Raw genomic sequence first — 7,051 nt, forward strand, 5'->3', positions numbered from 1 at the left:
TAATGTAGCAAAGCACAAAATTCTGAAAATAAAATCAGTGTAAGTCCACCTTGACAACTTGAATATTTTTTACAACATCAGATGTGTCGAACCAGAGTAAGGATGGCAAGGAATCTCCCACATGGTCTGAAATCTGCGGGTTACAGTTCTACAAATACAACAACTCCATACTGTCAGATGAATCTCAACACTTGACAGCTAACAAGCATAAAAACATCAACATTTTACCTAAACAATCTTAACTGACAAGTGTAAATACAGGTTGAGATGTCACTCAGACAAGACTAAATACTTTACATTTTTCTATGAAAACTGAGCTTGAGATGTTTTGTAACGATGCGAAGAAATTGCAACTGTGTAACACTGAAAATAAAATAAGTATAAGTCCACCTTTTAACAACTTGAATATTTTCAACATCAGGTGTGTCAAACCAGAGTAAGGACAGCAAGGAATCTCCAGTACATGGTCTGAAATATGTGGGTTACAGTTGAAGTTACAGTTCTACAAATACAACAACTCCATACTGTCAGATGAACCTGAACACTTGACAGCTAACAAGCATAAAACATCAACATATTACTTTAACAATCTTATCTGACATGTGTACAGGTCCAGATGCCACTCAGACAAGACCAAATCCTGTATGGCAAGTGCTAATGCATGCCAGGATGTCATGTTTAAAAGATGTGTAGTCCTTGTAATGCCCTGGGATGCGCAAGGTCTCAAAGCAGGTGGAGGCTGTGAGGTATCTGCTCTCGACGACTTCGACAGAGAGACTTGGTGGTAGAACCTCCCATCCGGTCCAGAATTTGACCAGGTTGGTCAGTTCAGTTGGTGTTGCTATGGAGTAGATTCAAATGGATGATGATTAGTCATCAGGATAAATAGCCAACTATGGCACTAACAGTTCACACGGAATAGAAGATTAGTCAAGCCCTTGAGACAAGTAAACCTACCTTCACCTATGAACTGTCGTAGATACCCTGACATGCGGCATGTTGTTTCAACTGAACAATCGTCATCATCGCTGCCACCCTCAGGAGGCCATGTGATACGCTGAAGAAGGACCTGCATTGAAAAAATAGCATGAGAAAGACTTGGATAATTTTTTATTGTATTGCAGACAGTAATAGATGCTGACCAGGTATGAACCATAATATTTACTACAAATGCAATGTTACAAGATCAGAGTTATTCAAATTAACCTCAGCGCTGACATTCCCTGCCGTGTCTTTAGGAAAAAGCAAGGCCACTGTGTCAGGTCTTTGGGTCACCAGTGTCCACATTGGGGTTTCTTTAATGCCTCGTCTCAGCTGCTTAATTTGCCTCATAACACGACCTAGTACCTGTTAATAGTAATAAGACAGAGAGAATATAACCCATAAAATTCATTTATGTAAAAGTAAGCTTGAAGAGTAAATTATGAAAAGAATACTTTCATTTAAATACACTTATTATGCTGCATTCCACTGGTGAATGAGGAAATAATCATACTGTTGTCCTGCACACTTGCAGTATTATAGACCACCCACTAAACCTGGGAATCAAATTTATCAGGAGAAAGTGCCACATTTTAATTTCTTCAGACAATTTTTTTTTTAACCGTAGCAATGTGCATTTATAACCAATACATCACCCACAGGATAAAAAAAACCAAAATACATTAATTGTGACTTGTGTTTTTAAACAGACATTTCTCAAACTTTTACTCACTGCATGTATCAATAGCTTTTCAAACAGCCACCTCCTGTTGTTGTCAGTTAGGGAAGGGAGGTCCCACGCATAGGCCAAGTCCTGGACACTTTGTTTATCCTTATCGGACAGTATGGATCCCCCTTCAAGCTTCAAGACAATAAGTCATATAAATTTCATTCATAAGGGACAATGGATACACAATAAAAGGGCGGCCCATTGTACTTAACATATTACTGAAAGAAAAAACTTTTTTTTAATCAAACATACAAGCCTGATGGTTTCTCTAATGTCCAGATCTGGACAGTCCTCCAGTGTCACTGTTGCAGTGTCAGGACTTCCACCAAGCAAGACATGAATAACAGCAGGGCTGAGTCCCTGTAGGCATGGTCCTCCATGAAGAAAGGAGAGGCCTATCATTCAACCCGCCACCATGAACATGTCACTTTCCACAAGAAAGTGAGAGGCTGAGGGAACTAAATGGCCCGGCTGTCCTTCAAAAAGCCCAGTAAGACTTGAATTTGCTGTCAAGATATCAAAAATTTGAATTAAGAACAACAAAGAAATAGGCCTCATTCCAGAGTCAGAGATATTATCAATACAGGCATTATACATTTAGAAGAACCCTTTGAACTTTCAGGATAAAGCAAAATACCATAAACCTTTATGGACAGAATAATTAAAAAAAAAGGTAATACAGCTTGCATTTGGAAGGATTCTATTACATACATACCAAAATTGATGCAAAAGCCTGACCTCAGCTTCTCCATGCATGTGGAGAAAAAAAAACGAGTTACACCATGTCCAATAGCAGTATCTCCTGTAACACAGTGTGAAGTTTGACAGAATAAAGACAGAGTAAATACTTAAGTTAGTTTTGGACAACTGTGACTTGTAATTGGAGCTACCTTCAAGTCTGCAATTCAGGGGTCGTCCCCATTCCACATTAGGTTGTTTATAGAAGGAGACAAGTGCCATGTCCTGCTCAGCAGGGCTTTTTCTGATGTCCATGCTGAGAAGTAAGGGACTCTTTGTTTCATGAATACGTCGAAAACTGTCAGCACACTGAGATGTGGCCTTGGTGGGGTCACTGACAGTTAACCAGCCTAATATGAATAAAAAATAGAAATGTGTTTGTTTAATTATCTATGGCTAACTGTAAAGATAGCAAAAAATAACCATTCATTCAAACTGTGTATCTTTCCCTATGCCACTGCTAAGCATGAACAGCACCTACCATCTTGAACAGCTGCAGAACTTGTGGATGGCCCAGGCCTTGCTGCTTGCTCTTCCTCAATTACAATGCTTTCATGCATCACCTCATTTCCTGCCCTACCCTCATAAAAGTATTTGTGTTACAACTGCACAGTATGTAAAACAAAGACCATTGCTGATTAGAGAAAAAAAAAAACATTAACAATAAAAAGTTAATGGATACCTTTCCACACATTACGAAGCATGTACCTCGATGGAGTCAGCAGGAAACATATTTTTGCAGACAGGACATTCCTGCATGTCTGCTGTTGAGAGGTTACCGGTAAAAATAGTGTTATTTTCAAAAAACTGTTATTAAATACTACACAATATACTTGCAAAAGCAGATTATATTATATTATACTTCTTACAGTCTCTCTCTTCAGGCTCACTGATATCCACATTAGCCAGGTTGTCGTCACTGTCAACATCTATGACGTTACAAGATTTGATGTGTTCTGTCAGGAGCGGAAGGGGAACTGCAACTTCACACTTCTGACATGCAGCTTTTGGCATGTTACTGAATGCTTCATCAGTCAATGGTAGGGGATTTGTACTTAGTTCCTCTTGAATTGGGGCAATGAATAGATTTTTAGCCCCACGAGTTACAGACTTCAACATCATGCCTGTATAGCCGGTATCATCGGGAGTCACAAGAGACAGCTGTCGGCTACCCCATCCACCTATAGAAAAGAGGAGAGGAAAATGAGAACTTTCAACAGTTTATTAGATAGATTACATGTAGAAGTTAAGTCAAAGCAACTAGACTTCTTGTCTGACAACAGACCAAGCTAAAGAAGTCACTTAAAGCAAAATAAGTCATGTTTGTTTGTTTTTTACTTTTACAAATACAATTTCTACTTTGCAGTGGCTGGTTTGCAGGTAGGCATGTAAAATATTTAAAAGTCTTATTTAAGTACCATAAAGTAACAGTGTTGTGCACTGCATAATGTGAAGTTAACTGCTGCATATGTACTTTTTTTTTTTAATGACAGAGCAACACTAACACACAAACTTATGTTGGCCCACCTGAAGATTTGTATAGTAGCCATCCACCGGTAATTGTTCCTAATTTTGGGAATAAAACTTTGAGGGCATCACATAACTGTGACAAAAAAATGGAAACAACTGTAATCTTCTCCAAATAGAGCGTCAAAAACTACTCATCATTCAAATCAGAAATGGCATTAATGACACAGCGTTACAAACTAGCAAATCATTGTAACTTCATAGCCTGAATACAATATACAATACAAGTGGCCCAAATAACTAATTGCATGTTATCACCTCTTCATGTGTTGTGCTTTCATCTAGATGAGCAGTCCTACGGCCCAGTCCTGCACGCATATGGACTAATTGCTCCTGCTCTTTTGGGGTTTTTTCACATTGCTTTGGCAACAAATAGAAAGCCACATCCAATGGTTTAGGCCTCTTGGCAGGAACAGGACTTGCTGCGGGAAAGTGCCTCTTCCCTCTGCCCCTGCTGAAAATACCTGGAAAGGACCTATAGAAAATTTAAAAAATAAATAAAACATGAACAACCTCATCTGTTTTTTGTAATTACATTAGAAAAGCACCTTTATTATTATCAAATCATTGAGATTGTTTTCATTTAATAAACAAATTTAACATTAGCCTTAAAGCTTCAGTTGGTAACAATTATTCAGTCATATTTGCTGGAACTGTCACTATATTCTGATAGTCGTACATTGAATGAGTAATTTAAGACAAAATCCAACTCCTCTGGCTCCACCTACAGCCTGTAATCATATTTGCTGAAATCTACCGCGACTGAAGCTTCTCCACCAGTCAGGTAGAGGGAGTAGGAGGAGCAGCCAATCGCAGCTCGTACACATCGTAGTGAGCTGACGAAAGTGAAAGTAAACTCCGCGACTTGGTCGGACATTTCAAGACAACACACTATCAGGTCAATCAATCAATCAATCAATTTTATTTATAAAGCCCAATATCACAATTTGCCTCACAGGGCTTTACAGCATACGACATCCCTCTGTTCTTATGACCCTCACAGCGGATAAGGAAAAACTCCCCCCCAAAAAAAAAACCCTTTAACGGGGAAAAAAAAAAAATGGTAGAAACCTCAGGAAGAGCAACTGAGGAGGGATCCCTCTTCCAGGACGGACAGACGTGCAATAGATGTCGTACAGGACAGATCAGCATAATAAATTAACAGTAATCCGTATGACACAATGAGACAGAAAGAGAGAGAGAGAGAGAGAGAGAGAGAGAGAGAGAGAGAGAGAGAGAGAGAGAGAGAGAGAGAGAGAGAGATGCAGGTAATGACAGTAGCTTACAACAACATTATTGAAAGTAATAATATTATAGTTATAGTTCTGGCAATTGCAGTACAATATGTTGAAAGTATGTATTAATATCTGGCAGTATACATGTGTAACAATAGTCATATGTGTATAATAACAGTAGAAGTATGACTAATGACTAATGATGGCAGCAGCAGCAGGAGGCATCTGGCAGGACCACGGCAGCAGCACAACCACACACGTCACGCTGTCCAGGCACCGCTGCAATACGAGTTAATCTGAGAGACAGTGGAGCACAGGTCGCTCTTTTCACCTCTGTCAAACCCCCTCCCTCCACACATGTAGACACACAAGAAGAGTGTGTTTCATTGTGAGAGAGACGTTAGATCGTTGTGGAGTCTCCGGTTGCTATGGATACGGTACGTCTTCTGTGGGTGCGTTTATGGCTACTTTGTGTGTGTGCGCCTGCACGTGTGTGTGTCTGTGTGTGTCTGTTTACAGTCTATGGTCTGTGTATGTCTGTGTGTGGGGGGGGCGCTTGGCAGAGGCTCATAAAGGGACCTGACAGAGTATTGTACTGAAATTTCCGACCAAGTCGCAGAGTTTACTTTCACTTTCATCAACTTGCCAACTGGAGCTTTAAGAGAAATGGACCATACACATTTTCAGAATCGACACAAAACATCATGCTTTCTTCCAGTGTTTACTGACTTAGACTTAAAGATCTGCAATACAGAGCATTCAACATAATACTATCATTACTTTGATTTTGCCTGTACAAATCAACAGAGTGTCAAAATGTGTATACATAGGGCTTCATTTAAAATAAACTTCTTTTTACCTGGTCATTTCCGTTTGAAGTGATGCTGTCTGTCTCTGTTCTCTGCAGGATTGTATCCAAAAACATTTATTTATCATCAATACATCTACAATGTATAAGTAAAATTATGTACATGAATTAAAGTTAAATACTAAACCTTATATGCTGATTTGTGACGCCACCACTGGCTGCACCTTGTTGACCAGACAAACTCAGTAACTGTAGTAAGCGACGGGCTGATTGCAAAATATCATCACCATGACCGCCCTGACATCACAAACAACAAAGAAATAGTAAGAAGGGTATTACAAACCAGCAGCACAAAGATCATGTTAAACAGCTAAATGTTAATGGACTTTAATTAAGGTGACCATATTTTGATTTCCAAAAAAGAGGACACTTAAGGAATGCCTCCTCTTTATGGATTACACAACGATTTTATACAAGTTACACAATAAAATAATATCCCTCAATAGGTAAAGACACAAATTCAGATAGGCTTTTTCAACATGCTTGATTATGCCTAAAATAATCTATGTTCAACTTTCAACAGTACAAACATAAAATAAAAACAAAAACCTATGGAATTAAATAATAATGCAGTAGAAAATCAACCTATAGCCTAAGCATGAAGCCCTGGTGATACCGGCTCTATCAGGTGAGCTACCGGAGCGGGGAGGTCCAAGACGTCGGGTCCGAGTATCAACACCCACGGTTCGGGCTGGTTGAGTCAAAGAGGAGCTGATGAATGCAGCTTCTGGTAAGCAGGCTGGGCCAAATACAGGTAAAGCAAGGAGAGTAGGCCAGCTAATGGGAGGACTGGTGGGTATAGACTGGTTTGTTGCTTGTAGCCGTTTGTCAACAGCTGCCATCACTAACTTAGAGCAACCACGATATGCTGTCACCCAGTGTTTCCCAACAGAAAAAAAAAATAAACTGCGTTTCACCATCTATCATCTCTGCCAGTCAGCCCCTCCACCTGCCGTCTCTCTCGCGTGCGGT

General features: G+C 39.7%; 1 long non-coding RNA gene and 1 pseudogene across 2 annotated transcripts; both read right to left on the reverse strand.

The window, feature by feature from the left end:
- Position 1: 1 nt before the first annotated feature.
- On the reverse strand, positions 2–3,624 carry LOC117266929 (uncharacterized; annotated as a pseudogene). Its single transcript, XR_013493321.1, has 9 exons — positions 3,319–3,624; positions 3,132–3,213; positions 2,931–3,025; positions 2,427–2,799; positions 1,964–2,217; positions 1,715–1,843; positions 1,207–1,347; positions 958–1,069; positions 2–841 (listed from the first exon to the last, which is right to left on the reverse strand). The product of XR_013493321.1 is annotated as an uncharacterized LOC117266929 (transcript).
- A 360-nt stretch (positions 3,625–3,984) lies between these two features.
- LOC144467092 (uncharacterized) lies at positions 3,985–6,317 on the reverse strand. Its single transcript, XR_013493455.1, has 3 exons — positions 6,207–6,317; positions 6,071–6,112; positions 3,985–4,451 (listed from the first exon to the last, which is right to left on the reverse strand). It is a non-coding gene; the product is annotated as an uncharacterized LOC144467092 (long non-coding RNA).
- Positions 6,318–7,051: the final 734 nt, after the last annotated feature.

Source organism: Epinephelus lanceolatus, chromosome 15 (assembly GCF_041903045.1).
Source record: "Epinephelus lanceolatus isolate andai-2023 chromosome 15, ASM4190304v1, whole genome shotgun sequence".
Classification (NCBI taxonomy): Eukaryota; Metazoa; Chordata; class Actinopteri; order Perciformes; family Serranidae; genus Epinephelus; species Epinephelus lanceolatus.